Source organism: Oryzias latipes, chromosome 6, assembly GCF_053564925.1.
Source record: "Oryzias latipes strain Hd-rR chromosome 6, Olatipes_Hd-rR_3.1".
Taxonomy (NCBI): Eukaryota; Metazoa; Chordata; class Actinopteri; order Beloniformes; family Adrianichthyidae; genus Oryzias; species Oryzias latipes.
The window spans coordinates 15,026,799-15,043,078 of NC_136242.1; the positions used below are offsets into that span (position 1 = coordinate 15,026,799).

Below are 16,280 nucleotides of genomic sequence, written 5' to 3' on the forward strand. Positions count from 1 at the left end.
AAGTACTTCCACGGGCAAAATTGAAAGCAGAAGTGACAACATGTCATGTGCGACTTTCAAAGAGCACCACAAAGACAGAAGCTTTGAACATTCCATCTCAATAGGTAGGAACAACCAGGAAAAGTAAACATATCAAGAATAAAACCTTATCAATATTCCCAGACTATATTCTTTATGGCCATTACATCATATTTAGTAAAACTTAGTACAAATACTTCTAATAAAATACAATATCATTGGCTACGCAGAGATCTCACCTTCCTAGAGCCTAGAACTTATTGCAATATTAGTGTTACATCATCTGCAAAACATACAGTGCTAAAGTCATTGATATTAAACAAAATTACAGTCTCCTTAGAGACCAACAAAAATTGCCATAGCCGACTATATTTCAAGTCGTCAAGGCGGGGTATTGGGTAAAGTTTTCAATTAGCAATAATCGCGCCTCGGATAAACCTCATAGGCTACGATACTGCCACTGCGCAAAGATTTCCACTCACAGTTGCTCACAGTAGACTGACTCTCACAACTACACCTGTCTGTTATGGTGTCGGTGAGGGAGTTAGTTCAACAAAGATTAGTGAGTCTACAACAGTCGCTTTTTTAATTTTGCATCAATGCATTTCAACAAGATCTTCAAACGGCAAACTAAACTACAAAAAATAGCATTCTCTATTAATTATAATAAACAAAAAAGAATAATCGTTGAACATAATACCATGGAAAAAGTTAATCTACAATTATATCTTGAACGTGACAACAGACTGAAGAATACTTTTAGGGAAATCAACTAATTTTCACTATCAACAGCTGTCAGGAAAAGCTAAACAACTACAACATTTACTGATTATTATGAAAAAACAAGTACTTCCACGGGCAAAATTGAAAGCAGAAGTGACATGTCATGTGCGACTTTCAAAGAGCACCACAAAGACAGAAGCTTTGAACATTCCATCTCAATAGGTAGGAACAACCAGGAAAAGTAAACATATCAAGAATAAAACCTTATCAATATTCCCAGACTATATTCTTTATGGCCATTACATCATATTTAGTAAAACTTAGTACAAATACTTCTAATAAAATACAATATCATTGGCTACGCAGAGATCTCACCTTACTAGAGCCTAGAACTTATTGCAATATTAGTGTTAAATCATCTGCAAAACTTTCAGTGCTAAAGGCATTGATATTAAACAAAATTACAGTCTCCATAGAGACCAACAAAAATTGCCATTGCCGACTATATTTCAAGTCGTCAAGGCAGGGTATTGGGTAAAGTTTTTCAATTAGCAATAATCGCGCCTCGGATAAACCTCATAGGCTACGATACTGCCATTGTGCAAAGATGTCCACTCACAGTTGCTCACAGTAGACTCACTCTCACAACTACACCTGTCTGTTATGGTGTCGGTGAGGGAGTTAGTTCAACAAAGATTAGTGAGTCTACAACAGTCGCTTTCTAATTTTGCATCAATGCATTTCAACAAGATCTTCAAACGGCAAACTAAACTACAAAAAATAGCATTCTCTATTAATAATAAACAAAAAAGAATAATCGTTGAACATAATCCCATGGAAAAAGTCAATCTACTATTATATCTTGAACGTGACAACAGACAGAAGAATACTTTTAGGGAAATCAACTAATTTTCACTGTCAACAGCTGTCAGGAAAAGCTAAACAACTACAACATTTACTGATTATTATGAAAAAACAAGTACTTCCACGGGCAAAATTGAAAGCAGAAGTGACATGTCATGTGCGACTTTCAAAGAGCACCACAAAGACAGAAGCTTTGAACATTCCATCTCAATAGGTAGGAACAACCAGGAAAAGTAAACATATCAAGAATAAAACCTTATCAATATTCCCAGACTATATTCTTTATGGCCATTACATCATATTTAGTTAAACTTAGTACAGATATTGCAATAAAATACAATATCATTGGCTACGGAGAGATCTCACCTTACTAGAGCCTAGAACTTATTGCAATATTAGTGTGACGTCATCTGCAAAACATTCAGTGCTAAAGTCAATGATATTAAACAAAATTACAGTCTCCATAGAGACCAACAAAAATTGCCATAGCCGACTATATTTCAAGTCGTCAAGGCAGGGTATTGGGTAAAGTTTTCAATTAGCAATAATCGCGCCTCGGATAAACCTCATAGGCTACGATACTGCCACTGCGCAAAGATGACCACTCACAGTTGCTCACAGTATACTCACTCTCACGACTACACCTGTCTGTTATGGTGTCGGTGAGGGAGTTAGTTCAACAAAGATTAGTGAGTCTACAACAGTCGCTTTCAAATTTTGCATCAATGCATTTCAACAAGATCTTCAAACAGATAACTAAACTACAAAAAATAGCATTCTCTATTAATTATAATAAACAAAAAAGAATAATCGTTGAACATAATACCATGGAAAAAGTTAATCTACTATTATATCTTGAACGTGACAACAGACAGAAGAATACTTTTAGGGAAATCAACTAATTTTCACTATCAACAGCTGTCAGGAAAAGCTAAACAACTACAACATTTACTTATTATTATGAAAAAACAAGTACTTCCACGGGCAAAATTGAAAGCAGAAGTGACAACATGTCATGTGCGACTTTCAAAGAGCACCACAAAGACAGAAGCTTTGAACATTCCATCTCAATAGGTAGGAACAACCAGGAAAAGTAAACATATCAAGAATAAAACCTTATCAATATTCCCAGACTATATTCTTTATGGCCATTACATCATATTTAGTAAAACTTAGTACAAATACTTCTAATAAAATACAATATCATTGGCTACGCAGAGATCTCACCTTACTGGAGCCTAGAACTTATTGCAATATTAGTGTAACATCATCTGCAAAACATTCAGTGCTAAAGGCATTGATATCAAACAAAATTACAGTCTCCATAGAGACCAACAAAAATTGCCATAGCCGACTATATTTCAAGTCGTCAAGGCGGGGTATTGGGCAAAGTTTTCAATTAGCAATAATCGCGCCTCAGATAAACCTCATAGGCTACGATACTGCCACTGCGCAAAGATGTCCACTCACAGTTGCTCACAGTAGACTCACTCTAACGACTACACCTGTCTGTTATGGTGTCGGTGAGGGAGTTAGTTCAACAAAGATTAGTGAGTCTACAACAGTCGCTTTCTAATTTTGCATCAATGCGTTTCAACAAGATCTTCAAACAGGTAACTAAACTACAAAAAATAGCATTCTCTATTAATGATAATAAACAAAAAAGAATAATCGTTGAACATAATCCCATGGAAAAAGTCAATCTACTATTATATCTTGAACGTGACAACAGACAGAAGAATACTTTTAGGGAAATCAACTAATTTTCACTGTCAACAGCTGTCAGGAAAAGCTAAACAACTACAACATTTACTGATTATTTTGAAAATACAAGTACTTCCACGGGCAAAATTGAAAGCAGAAGTGACATGTCATGTGCGACTTTCAAAGAGCACCACAAAGACAGAAGCTTTGAACATTCCATCTCAATAGGTAGGAACAACCAGGAAAAGTAAACATATCAAGAATAAAACCTTATCAATATTCCCAGACTATATTCTTTATGGCCATTACATCATATTTAGTTAAACTTAGTACAGATATTGCAATAAAATACAATATCATTGGCTACGGAGAGATCTCACCTTACTAGAGCCTAGAACTTATTGCAATATTAGTGTGACGTCATCTGCAAAACATTCAGTGCTAAAGTCAATGATATTAAACAAAATTACAGTCTCCATAGAGACCAACAAAAATTGCCATAGCCGACTATATTTCAAGTCGTCAAGGCAGGGTATTGGGTAAAGTTTTCAATTAGCAATAATCGCGCCTCGGATAAACCTCATAGGCTACGATACTGCCACTGCGCAAAGATGACCACTCACAGTTGCTCACAGTATACTCACTCTCACGACTACACCTGTCTGTTATGGTGTCGGTGAGGGAGTTAGTTCAACAAAGATTAGTGAGTCTACAACAGTCGCTTTCAAATTTTGCATCAATGCATTTCAACAAGATCTTCAAACAGATAACTAAACTACAAAAAATAGCATTCTCTATTAATTATAATAAACAAAAAAGAATAATCGTTGAACATAATACCATGGAAAAAGTTAATCTACTATTATATCTTGAACGTGACAACAGACAGAAGAATACTTTTAGGGAAATCAACTAATTTTCACTATCAACAGCTGTCAGGAAAAGCTAAACAACTACAACATTTACTGATTATTATGAAAAAACAAGTACTTCCACGGGCAAAATTGAAAGCAGAAGTGACAACATGTCATGTGCGACTTTCAAAGAGCACCACAAAGACAGAAGCTTTGAACATTCCATCTCAATAGGTAGGAACAACCAGGAAAAGTAAACATATCAAGAATAAAACCTTATCAATATTCCCAGACTATATTCTTTCTGGCCATTACATCATATTTAGTAAAACTTAGTACAAATACTTCTAATAAAATACAATATCATTGGCTACGCAGAGATCTCACCTTACTGGAGCCTAGAACTTATTGCAATATTAGTGTAACATCATCTGCAAAACATTCAGTGCTAAAGTCATTGATATCAAACAAAATTACAGTCTCCATAGAGACCAACAAAAATTGCCATAGCCGACTATATTTCAAGTCGTCAAGGCGGGGTATTGGGCAAAGTTTTCAATTAGCAATAATCGCGCCTCGGATAAACCTCATAGGCTACGATACTGCCACTGCGCAAAGATGTCCACTCACAGTTGCTCACAGTAGACTCACTCTAACGACTACACCTGTCTGTTATGGTGTCGGTGAGGGAGTTAGTTCAACAAAGATTAGTGAGTCTACATCAGTCGCTTTCTAATTTTGCATCAATGCGTTTCAACAAGATCTTCAAACAGGTAACTAAACTACAAAAAATAGCATTCTCTATTAATGATAATAAACAAAAAAGAATAATCGTTGAACATAATCCCATGGAAAAAGTCAATCTACTATTATATCTTGAACGTGACAACAGACAGAAGAATACTTTTAGGGAAATCAACTAATTTTCACTGTCAACAGCTGTCAGGAAAAGCTAAACAACTACAACATTTACTGATTATTTTGAAAATACAAGTACTTCCACGGGCAAAATTGAAAGCAGAAGTGACATGTCATGTGCGACTTTCAAAGAGCACCACAAAGACAGAAGCTTTGAACATTCCATCTCAATAGGTAGGAACAACCAGGAAAAGTAAACATATCAAGAATAAAACCTTATCAATATTCCCAGACTATATTCTTTCTGGCCATTACATCATATTTAGTAAAACTTAGTACAAATACTTCTAATAAAATACAATATCATTGGCTACGCAGAGATCTCACCTTACTAGAGCCTAGAACTTATTGCAATATTAGTGTTAAATCATCTGCAAAACTTTCAGTGCTAAAGGCATTGATATTAAACAAAATTACAGTCTCCATAGAGACCAACAAAAATTGCCATTGCCGACTATATTTCAAGTCGTCAAGGCGGGGTATTGGGTAAAGTTTTCAATTAGCAATAATCGCGCCTCGGATAAACCTCATAGGCTACGATACTGCCACTGTGCAAAGATGTCCACTCACAGTTGCTCACAGTAGACTCACTCTCACGACTACACCTGTCTGTTATGGTGTCGGTGAGGGAGTTAGTTCAACAAAGATTAGTGAGTCTACAACAGTCGCTTTCTAATTTTGCATCAATGCGTTTCAACAAGATCTTCAAACAGGTAACTAAACTACAAAAAATAGCATTCTCTATTAATTATAATAAACAAAAAAGAATAATCGTTGAACATAATACCATGGAAAAAGTCAATCTACTATTATATCTTGAACGTGAGAACAGACAGAAGAATACTTTTAGGGAAATCAACTAATTTTCACTGTCAACAGCTGTCAGGAAAAGCTAAACAACTACAACATTTACTGATTATTTTGAAAATACAAGTACTTCCACGGGCAAAATTGAAAGCAGAAGTGACAACATGTCATGTGCGACTTTCAAAGAGCACCACAAAGACAGAAGCTTTGAACATTCCATCTCAATAGGTAGGAACAACCAGGAAAAGTAAACATATCAAGAATAAAACCTTATCAATATTCCCAGACTATATTCTTTATGGCCATTACATCATATTTAGTAAAACTTAGTACAAATACTTCTAATAAAATACAATATCATTGGCTACGCAGAGATCTCACCTTCCTAGAGCCTAGAACTTATTGCAATATTAGTGTTAAATCATCTGCAAAACATACAGTGCTAAAGTCATTGATATTAAACAAAATTACAGTCTCCTTAGAGACCAACAAAAATTGCCATAGCCGACTATATTTCAAGTCGTCAAGGCGGGGTATTGGGTAAAGTTTTCAATTAGCAATAATCGCGCCTCGGATAAACCTCATAGGCTACGATACTGCCACTGCGCAAAGATGTCCACTCACAGTTGCTCACAGTAGACTGACTCTCACAACTACACCTGTCTGTTATGGTGTCGGTGAGGGAGTTAGTTCAACAAAGATTAGTGAGTCTACAACAGTCGCTTTTTTAATTTTGCATCAATGCATTTCAACAAGATCTTCAAACGGCAAACTAAACTACAAAAAATAGCATTCTCTATTAATTATAATAAACAAAAAAGAATAATCGTTGAACATAATACCATGGAAAAAGTTAATCTACAATTATATCTTGAACGTGACAACAGACTGAAGAATACTTTTAGGGAAATCAACTAATTTTCACTATCAACAGCTGTCAGGAAAAGCTAAACAACTACAACATTTACTGATTATTATGAAAAAACAAGTACTTCCACGGGCAAAATTGAAAGCAGAAGTGACATGTCATGTGCGACTTTCAAAGAGCACCACAAAGACAGAAGCTTTGAACATTCCATCTCAATAGGTAGGAACAACCAGGAAAAGTAAACATATCAAGAATAAAACCTTATCAATATTCCCAGACTATATTCTTTATGGCCATTACATCATATTTAGTAAAACTTAGTACAAATACTTCTAATAAAATACAATATCATTGGCTACGCAGAGATCTCACCTTACTAGAGCCTAAAACTTATTGCAATATTAGTGTTAAATCATCTGCAAAACTTTTAGTGCTAAAGGCATTGATATTAAAAAAAATTACAGTCTCCATAGAGACCAACAAAAATTGCCATTGCCGACTATATTTCAAGTCGTCAAGGAGGGGTATTGGGTAAAGTTTTCAATTAGCAATAATCACGCCTCGGATAAACCTCATAGGCTACGATACTGCCACTGCGCAAAGATGTCCACTCACAGTTGCTCACAGTAGACTCACTCTCACGACTACACCTGTCTGTTATGGTGTCGGTGAGGGAGTTAGTTCAACAAAGATTAGTGAGTCTACAACAGTCGCTTTCTAATTTTGCATCAATGCGTTTCAACAAGATCTTCAAACAGGTAACTAAACTACAAAAAATAGCATTCTCTATTAATTATAATAAACAAAAAAGAATAATCGTTGAACATAATACCATGGAAAAAGTCAATCTACTATTATATCTTGAACGTGACAACAGACAGAAGAATACTTTTAGGGAAATCAAATAATTTTCACTGTCAACAGCTGTCAGGAAAAGCTAAACAACTACAACATTTACTGATTATTTTGAAAATACAAGTACTTCCACGGGCAAAATTGAAAGCAGAAGTGACAACATGTCATGTGCGACTTTCAAAGAGCACCACAAAGACAGAAGCTTTGAACATTCCATCTCAATAGGTAGGAACAACCAGGAAAAGTAAACATATCAAGAATAAAACCTTATCAATATTCCCAGACTATATTCTTTATGGCCATTACATCATATTTAGTAAAACTTAGTACAAATACTTCTAATAAAATACAATATCATTGGCTACGCAGAGATCTCACCTTCCTAGAGCCTAGAACTTATTGCAATATTAGTGTTAGATAACCTGCAAAACATTCAGTGCTAAAGTCATTGCTTTTAAACAAAATTACAGTCTCCTTAGAGACCAACAGAAATTGCCATAGCCGACTATATTTCAAGTCGTCAAGGCGGGGTATTGGGTAAAGTTTTCAATTAGCAATAATCACGCCTCGGATAAACCTCATAGGCTACGATACTGCCACTGCGCAAAGATGACCACTCACAGTTGCTCACAGTAGACTCACTCTCACGACTACACCTTTCTGTTATGGTGTCGGTGAGGGAGTTAGTTCAACAAAGATTAGTGAGTCTACAACAGTCGCTTTCTAATTTTGCATCAATGCATTTCAACAAGATCTTCAAACGGCAAACTAAACTACAAAAAATAGCATTCTCTATTAATTATAATAAACAAAAAAGAATAATTGATGAACATAATACCATGGAAAAAGTCAATCTACTATTATATCTTGAACGTGACAACAGACAGAAGAATACTTTTAGGGAAATCAACTAATTTTCACTGTCAACAGCTGTCAGGAAAAGCTAAACAACTACAACACTTACTGATTATTATGAAAAAACAAGTACTTCCACGGGCAAAATTGAAAGCAGAAGTGACAACATGTCATGTGCGACTTTCAAAGAGCACCACAAAGACAGAAGCTTTGAACATTCCATCTCAATAGGTAGGAACAACCAGGAAAAGTAAACATATCAAGAATAAAACCTTATCAATATTCCCAGACTATATTCTTTATGGCCATTACATCATATTTAGTAAAACTTAGTACAAATACTTCTAATAAAATACAATATCATTGGCTACGAAGAGATCTCACCTTACTGGAGCCTAGAACTTATTGCAATATTAGTGTTAAATCATCTGCAAAACTTTCAGTGCTAAAGTCATTGATATTAAACAAAATTACAGTCTCCATAGAGACCAACAAAAATTGCCATAACCGACTATATTTCAAGTCGTCAAGGCGGGGTATTGGGTAAAGTTTTCAATTAGCAATAATCGCGCCTCGGATAAACCTCATAGGCTACGATACTGCCACTGCGCAAAGATGTCCACTCACAGTTGCTCACAGTAGACTCACTCTCACGACTACACCTGTCTGTTATGGTGTCGGTGAGGGAGTTAGTTCAACAAAGATTAGTGAGTCTACAACAGTCGCTTTCTAATTTTGCATCAATGCATTTCAACAAGATCTTCAAACGGCAAACTAAACTACAAAAAATAGCATTCTCTATTAATTATAATAAACAAAAAAGAATAATTGATGAACATAATACCATGGAAAAAGTCAATCTACTATTATATCTTGAACGTGACAACAGACAGAAGAATACTTTTAGAGAAATCAACTAATTTTCACTGTCAACAGCTGTCAGGAAAAGCTAAACAACTACAACACTTACTGATTATTATGAAAAAACAAGTACTTCCACGGGCAAAATTGAAAGCAGAAGTGACAACATGTCATGTGCGACTTTCAAAGAGCACCACAAAGACAGAAGCTTTGAACATTCCATCTCAATAGGTAGGAACAACCAGGAAAAGTAAACATATCAAGAATAAAACCTTATCAATATTCCCAGACTATATTCTTTATGGCCATTACATCATATTTAGTAAAACTTAGTACAAATACTTCTAATAAAATACAATATCATTGGCTACGCAGAGATCTCACCTTACTGGAGCCTAGAACTTATTGCAATATTAGTGTAACATCATCTGCAAAACTTTCAGTGCTAAAGTCATTGATATTAAACAAAATTACAGTCTCCATAGAGACCAACAAAAATTGCCATAGCCGACTATATTTCAAGTCGTCAAGGCGGGGTATTGGGTAAAGTTTTCAATTAGCAATAATCGCGCCTCGGATAAACCTCATAGGCTATGATACTGCCACTGCGCAAAGATGTCCACTCACAGTTGCTCACAGTAGACTCACTCTAACGACTACACCTTTCTGTTATGGTGTCGGTGAGGGAGTTAGTTCAACAAAGATTAGTGAGTCTACAACAGTCGCTTTCTAATTTTGCATCAATGCGTTTCAACAAGATCTTCAAACAGGTAACTAAACTACAAAAAATAGCATTCTCTATTAATGATAATAAACAAAAAAGAATAATCGTTGAACATAATCCCATGGAAAAAGTCAATCTACTATTATATCTTGAACGTGACAACAGACAGAAGAATACTTTTAGGGAAATCAACTAATTTTCACTGTCAACAGCTGTCAGGAAAAGCTAAACAACTACAACATTTACTGATTATTTTGAAAATACAAGTACTTCCACGGGCAAAATTGAAAGCAGAAGTGACATGTCATGTGCGACTTTCAAAGAGCACCACAAAGACAGAAGCTTTGAACATTCCATCTCAATAGGTAGGAACAACCAGGAAAAGTAAACATATCAAGAATAAAACCTTATCAATATTCCCAGACTATATTCTTTCTGGCCATTACATCATATTTAGTAAAACTTAGTACAAATACTTCTAATAAAATACAATATCATTGGCTACGCAGAGATCTCACCTTACTAGAGCCTAGAACTTATTGCAATATTAGTGTTAAATCATCTGCAAAACTTTCAGTGCTAAAGTCATTGATATTAAACAAAATTACAGTCTCCATAGAGACCAACAAAAATTGCCATAGCCGACTATATTTCAAGTCGTCAAGGCGGGGTATTGGGTAAAGTTTTCAATTAGCAATAATCGCGCCTCGGATAAACCTCATAGGCTATGATACTGCCACTGCGCAAAGATGTCCACTCACAGTTGCTCACAGTAGACTCACTCTAACGACTACACCTTTCTGTTATGGTGTCGGTGAGGGAGTTAGTTCAACAAAGATTAGTGAGTCTACAACAGTCGCTTTCTAATTTTGCATCAATGCGTTTCAACAAGATCTTCAAACAGGTAACTAAACTACAAAAAATAGCATTCTCTATTAATGATAATAAACAAAAAAGAATAATCGTTGAACATAATCCCATGGAAAAAGTCAATCTACTATTATATCTTGAACGTGACAACAGACAGAAGAATACTTTTAGGGAAATCAACTAATTTTCACTGTCAACAGCTGTCAGGAAAAGCTAAACAACTACAACATTTACTGATTATTTTGAAAAAACAAGTACTTTCACGGGCAAAATTGAAAGCAAAAGTGACATGTCATGTGCGACTTTCAAAGAGCACCACAAAGACAGAAGCTTTGAACATTCCATCTCAATAGGTAAGAACAACCAGGAAAAGTAAACATATCAAGAATAAATCCTTATCAATATTCCCAGACTATATTCTTTATGGCCATTACATCATATTTAGTAAAACTTAGTACAAATACTTCTAATAAATCATTGGCTACGCAGAGATCTCACCTTCCTAGAGCCTAGAACTTATTGCAATATTAGTGTTACATCATCTGCAAAACTTTCAGTGCTAAAGTCATTGATATTAAACAAAATTACAATCTCCATAGAGACCAACAGAAATTGCCATAGCTGACTATATTTCAAGTCGTCAAGGCGGGGTATTGGGTAAAGTTTTCAATTAGCAATAATCGCGCCTCGGATAAACCTCATAGGCTACGATACTGCCACTGCGCAAAGATGTCCACTCACAGTTGCTCACAGTAGACTCACTCTCACGACTACACCTGTCTGTTATGGTGTCGGTGAGGGAGTTAGTTCAACAAAGATTAGTGAGTCTACAACAGTCGCTTTCTAATTTTGCATCAATGCGTTTCAACAAGATCTTCAAACAGGTAACTAAACTACAAAAAATAGCATTCTCTATTAATTATAATAAACAAAAAAGAATAATCGTTGAACATAATCCCATGGAAAAAGTCAATCTACTATTATATCTTGAACGTGACAACAGACAGAAGAATACTTTTAGGGAAATCAACTAATTTTCACTGTCAACAGCTGTCAGGAAAAGCTAAACAACTACAACACTTACTGATTATTTGGAAAAAACAAGTACTTCTACGGGCAAAATTGAAAGCAGAAGTGACAACATGTCATGTGCGACTTTCAAAGAGCACCACAAAGACAGAAGCTTTGAACATTCCATCTCAATAGGTAGGAACCACCAGGAAAAGTAAACACATCAAGAATAAAACCTTATCAATATTCCCAGACTATATTCTTTATGGCCATTACATCATATTTAGTAAAACTTAGTACAAATACTTCTAATAAAATACAATATCATTGGCTACGCAGAGATCTCACCTTCCTAGAGCCTAGAACTTATTGCAATATTAGTGTTACATCATCTGCAAAACTTTCAGTGCTAAAGTCATTGATATTAAACAAAATTACAGTCTCCATAGAGACCAACAAAAATTGCCATAGCCGACTATATTTCAAATCGTCAAGGCGGGGTATTGGGTAAAGTTTTCAATTAGCAATAATCGCGCCTCGGATAAACCTCATAGGCTACGATACTGCCACTGCGCAAAGATGTCCACTCACAGTTGCTCACAGTAGACTCACTCTCACGACTACACCTGTCTGTTATGGTGTCGGTGAGGGAGTTAGTTCAACAAAGATTAGTGAGTCTACAACAGTCGCTTTCTAATTTTGCATCAATGCGTTTCAACAAGATCTTCAAACGGCAAACTAAACTACAAAAAATAGTATTCTCTATTAATTATAATAAACAAAAAAGAATAATCGTTGAACATAATCCCATGGAAAAAGTCAATCTACTATTATATCTTGAACGTGACAACAGACAGAAGAATACTTTTAGGGAAATCAACTAATTTTCACTGTCAACAGCTGTCAGAAAAAGCTAAACAACTACAACATTTACTGATTATTTTGAAAAAACAAGTACTTTCACGGGCAAAATTGAAAGCAGAAGTGACAACATGTCATGTGCGACTTTCAAAGAGCCCCACAAAGACAGAAACTTTGAACATTCCATCTCAATAGGTAGGAACAACCAGGAAAAGTAAACATATCAAGAATAAAACCTTATCAATATTCCCAGACTATATTCTTTATGGCCATTACATCATATTTAGTAAAACTTAGTACAAATACTTCTAATAAAATACAATATCATTGGCTACGCAGAGATCTCACCTTCCTAGAGCCTAGAACTTATTGCAATATTAGTGTTACATCATCTGCAAAACTTTCAGTGCTAAAGTCATTGATATTAAACAAAATTACAGTCTCCATAGAGACCAACAAAAATTGCCATAGCCGACTATATTTCAAGTCGTCAAGGCGGGGTATTGGGTAAAGTTTTCAATTAGCAATAATCGCGCCTCGGATAAACCTCATAGGCTACGATACTGCCACTGTGCAAAGATGTCCACTCACAGTTGCTCACAGTAGACTCACTCTCACAACTACACCTGTCTGTTATGGTGTCGGTGAGGGAGTTAGTTCAACAAAGATTAGTGAGTCTACAACAGTCGCTTTCTAATTTTGCATCAATGCATTTCAACAAGATCTTCAAACGGCAAACTAAACTACAAAAAATAGCATTCTCTATTAATAATAAACAAAAAAGAATAATCGTTGAACATAATCCCATGGAAAAAGTCAATCTACTATTATATCTTGAACGTGACAACAGACAGAAGAATACTTTTAGGGAAATCAACTAATTTTCACTGTCAACAGCTGTCAGGAAAAGCTAAACAACTACATCACTTACTGATTATTTTGAAAAAACAAGTACTTCCACGGGCAAAATTGAAAGCAGAAGTGACAACATGTCATGTGCGACTTTCAAAGAGCACCACAAAGACAGAAGCTTTGAACATTCCATCTCAATAGGTAGGAACAACCAGGAAAAGTAAACATATCAAGAATAAAACCTTATCAATATTCCCAGACTATATTCTTTATGGCCATTACATCATATTTAGTTAAACTTAGTACATGTAATGCAATAAAATACAATATCATTGGCTACGCAGAGATCTCACCTTCCTAGAGCCTAGAACTTATTGCAATATTAGTGTTACATCATCTGCAAAACTTTCAGTGCTAAAGTCATTGATATTAAACAAAATTAAAGTCTCCTTAGAGACCAACAAAAATTGCCATAGCCGACTATATTTCAAGTCGTCAAGGCGGGGTATTGGGTAAAGTTTTCAATTAGCAATAATCGCGCCTCGGATAAACCTCATAGGCTACGATACTGCCACTGCGCAAAGATGTCCACTCACAGTTGCTCACAGTAGACTCACTCTCACGACTACACCTGTCTGTTATGGTGTCGGTGAGGGAGTTAGTTCAACAAAGATTAGTGAGTCTACAACAGTCGCTTTCTAATTTTGCATCAATGCGTTTCAACAAGATCTTCAAACAGGTAACTAAACTACAAAAAATAGCATTCTCTATTAATTATAATAAACAAAAAAGAATAATCGTTGAACATAATCCCATGGAAAAAGTCAATCTACTATTATATCTTGAACGTGACAACAGACAGAAGAATACTTTTAGGGAAATCAACTAATTTTCACTGTCAACAGCTGTCAGGAAAAGCTAAACAACTACAACACTTACTGATTATTTGGAAAAAACAAGTACTTCCACGGGCAAAATTGAAAGCAGAAGTGACAACATGTCATGTGCGACTTTCAAAGAGCACCACAAAGACAGAAGCTTTGAACATTCCATCTCAATAGGTAGGAACAACCAGGAAAAGTAAACACATCAAGAATAAAACCTTATCAATATTCCCAGACTATATTCTTTATGGCCATTACATCATATTTAGTAAAACTTAGTACAAATACTTCTAATAAAATACAATATCATTGGCTACGCAGAGATCTCACCTTACTAGAGCCTAGAACTTATTGCAATATTAGTGTTAAATCATCTGCAAAACTTTCAGTGCTAAAGGCATTGATATTAAACAAAATTACAGTCTCCTAGAGACCAACAAAAATTGCCATTGCCGACTATATTTCAAGTGGTCAAGGCGGGGTATTGGGTAAAGTTTTCAATTAGCAATAATCGCGCCTCGGATAAACCTCATAGGCTACGATACTGCCACTGCGCAAAGATGTCCACTCACAGTTGCTCACAGTAGACTCACTCTCACGACTACACCTGTCTGTTATGGTGTCGGTGAGGGAGTTAGTTCAACAAAGATTAGTGAGTCTACAACAGTCGCTTTCTAATTTTGCATCAATGCGTTTCAACAAGATCTTCAAACAGGTAACTAAACTACAAAAAATAGCATTCTCTATTAATTATAATAAACAAAAAAGAATAATCGTTGAACATAATCCCATGGAAAAAGTCAATCTACTATTATATCTTGAACGTGACAACAGACAGAAGAATACTTTTAGGGAAATCAACTAATTTTCACTGTCAACAGCTGTCAGGAAAAGCTAAACAACTACAACATTTACTGATTATTTTGAAAATACAAGTACTTCCACGGGCAAAATTGAAAGCAAAAGTGACATGTCATGTGCGACTTTCAAAGAGCACCACAAAGACAGAAGCTTTGAACATTCCATCTCAATAGGTAGGAACAACCAGGAAAAGTAAACATATCAAGAATAAAACCTTATCAATATTCCCAGACTATATTCTTTATGGCCATTACATCATATTTAGTAAAACTTAGTACAAATACTTCTAATAAAATACAATATCATTGGCTACGCAGAGATCTCACCTTCCTAGAGCCTAGAACTTATTGCAATATTAGTGTTACATCATCTGCAAAACTTTCAGTGCTAAAGTCATTGATATTAAACAAAATTACAGTCTCCTTAGAGACCAACAAAAATTGCCATAGCCGACTATATTTCAAGTCGTCAAGGCGGGGTATTGGGTAAAGTTTTCAATTAGCAATAATCGCGCCTCGGATAAACCTCATAGGCTACGATACTGCCACTGCGCAAAGATGTCCACTCACAGTTGCTCACAGTAGACTCACTCTCACAACTACACCTGTCTGTTATGGTGTCGGTGAGGGAGTTAGTTCAACAAAGATTAGTGAGTCTACAACAGTCGCTTTCTAATTTTGCATCAATGCATTTCAACAAGATCTTCAAACGGCAAACTAAACTACAAAAAATAGTATTCTCTATTAATTATAATAAACAAAAAAGAATAATCGTTGAACATAATCCCATGGAAAAAGTCAATCTACTATTATATCTTGAACGTGACAACAGACAGAAGAATACTTTTAGGGAAATCAACTAATTTTCACTGTCAACAGCTGTCAGAAAAA

The 16,280-nt window shown here is 35.4% G+C and overlaps 19 non-coding genes across 19 annotated transcripts; all 19 read right to left on the reverse strand.

The window, feature by feature from the left end:
* Positions 1-349: 349 nt before the first annotated feature.
* LOC144992962 (U4 spliceosomal RNA) lies at positions 350-490 on the reverse strand. Its single transcript, XR_013656990.1, has one exon. It is a non-coding gene; the product is annotated as a U4 spliceosomal RNA (small nuclear RNA).
* Positions 491-1,208: 718 nt separating this feature from the next.
* Positions 1,209-1,350, reverse strand: LOC144992999 (U4 spliceosomal RNA). The gene has a single exon (XR_013657028.1). It is a non-coding gene; the product is annotated as a U4 spliceosomal RNA (small nuclear RNA).
* Positions 1,351-2,063: 713 nt separating this feature from the next.
* On the reverse strand, positions 2,064-2,204 carry LOC144992979 (U4 spliceosomal RNA). Its single transcript, XR_013657008.1, has one exon. It is a non-coding gene; the product is annotated as a U4 spliceosomal RNA (small nuclear RNA).
* A 720-nt stretch (positions 2,205-2,924) lies between these two features.
* On the reverse strand, positions 2,925-3,065 carry LOC144992986 (U4 spliceosomal RNA). The gene has a single exon (XR_013657015.1). It is a non-coding gene; the product is annotated as a U4 spliceosomal RNA (small nuclear RNA).
* A 716-nt stretch (positions 3,066-3,781) lies between these two features.
* Positions 3,782-3,922, reverse strand: LOC144992982 (U4 spliceosomal RNA). Its single transcript, XR_013657010.1, has one exon. It is a non-coding gene; the product is annotated as a U4 spliceosomal RNA (small nuclear RNA).
* A 720-nt stretch (positions 3,923-4,642) lies between these two features.
* LOC144992971 (U4 spliceosomal RNA) lies at positions 4,643-4,783 on the reverse strand. The gene has a single exon (XR_013656998.1). It is a non-coding gene; the product is annotated as a U4 spliceosomal RNA (small nuclear RNA).
* A 717-nt stretch (positions 4,784-5,500) lies between these two features.
* Positions 5,501-5,641, reverse strand: LOC144992969 (U4 spliceosomal RNA). The gene has a single exon (XR_013656996.1). It is a non-coding gene; the product is annotated as a U4 spliceosomal RNA (small nuclear RNA).
* Positions 5,642-6,361: 720 nt separating this feature from the next.
* Positions 6,362-6,502, reverse strand: LOC144992963 (U4 spliceosomal RNA). The gene has a single exon (XR_013656991.1). It is a non-coding gene; the product is annotated as a U4 spliceosomal RNA (small nuclear RNA).
* Positions 6,503-7,220: 718 nt separating this feature from the next.
* On the reverse strand, positions 7,221-7,361 carry LOC144992987 (U4 spliceosomal RNA). Its single transcript, XR_013657016.1, has one exon. It is a non-coding gene; the product is annotated as a U4 spliceosomal RNA (small nuclear RNA).
* A 720-nt stretch (positions 7,362-8,081) lies between these two features.
* Positions 8,082-8,222, reverse strand: LOC144992984 (U4 spliceosomal RNA). The gene has a single exon (XR_013657013.1). It is a non-coding gene; the product is annotated as a U4 spliceosomal RNA (small nuclear RNA).
* Positions 8,223-8,942: 720 nt separating this feature from the next.
* LOC144992973 (U4 spliceosomal RNA) lies at positions 8,943-9,083 on the reverse strand. The gene has a single exon (XR_013657001.1). It is a non-coding gene; the product is annotated as a U4 spliceosomal RNA (small nuclear RNA).
* Positions 9,084-9,803: 720 nt separating this feature from the next.
* On the reverse strand, positions 9,804-9,944 carry LOC144992989 (U4 spliceosomal RNA). Its single transcript, XR_013657017.1, has one exon. It is a non-coding gene; the product is annotated as a U4 spliceosomal RNA (small nuclear RNA).
* A 717-nt stretch (positions 9,945-10,661) lies between these two features.
* Positions 10,662-10,802, reverse strand: LOC144992991 (U4 spliceosomal RNA). The gene has a single exon (XR_013657019.1). It is a non-coding gene; the product is annotated as a U4 spliceosomal RNA (small nuclear RNA).
* A 709-nt stretch (positions 10,803-11,511) lies between these two features.
* LOC144992993 (U4 spliceosomal RNA) lies at positions 11,512-11,652 on the reverse strand. The gene has a single exon (XR_013657022.1). It is a non-coding gene; the product is annotated as a U4 spliceosomal RNA (small nuclear RNA).
* Positions 11,653-12,372: 720 nt separating this feature from the next.
* Positions 12,373-12,513, reverse strand: LOC144992974 (U4 spliceosomal RNA). Its single transcript, XR_013657002.1, has one exon. It is a non-coding gene; the product is annotated as a U4 spliceosomal RNA (small nuclear RNA).
* Positions 12,514-13,233: 720 nt separating this feature from the next.
* On the reverse strand, positions 13,234-13,374 carry LOC144992983 (U4 spliceosomal RNA). Its single transcript, XR_013657012.1, has one exon. It is a non-coding gene; the product is annotated as a U4 spliceosomal RNA (small nuclear RNA).
* A 716-nt stretch (positions 13,375-14,090) lies between these two features.
* Positions 14,091-14,231, reverse strand: LOC111947564 (U4 spliceosomal RNA). Its single transcript, XR_002873444.2, has one exon. It is a non-coding gene; the product is annotated as a U4 spliceosomal RNA (small nuclear RNA).
* Positions 14,232-14,951: 720 nt separating this feature from the next.
* On the reverse strand, positions 14,952-15,091 carry LOC111947571 (U4 spliceosomal RNA). Its single transcript, XR_002873451.2, has one exon. It is a non-coding gene; the product is annotated as a U4 spliceosomal RNA (small nuclear RNA).
* Positions 15,092-15,808: 717 nt separating this feature from the next.
* On the reverse strand, positions 15,809-15,949 carry LOC111947560 (U4 spliceosomal RNA). The gene has a single exon (XR_002873440.1). It is a non-coding gene; the product is annotated as a U4 spliceosomal RNA (small nuclear RNA).
* Positions 15,950-16,280: the final 331 nt, after the last annotated feature.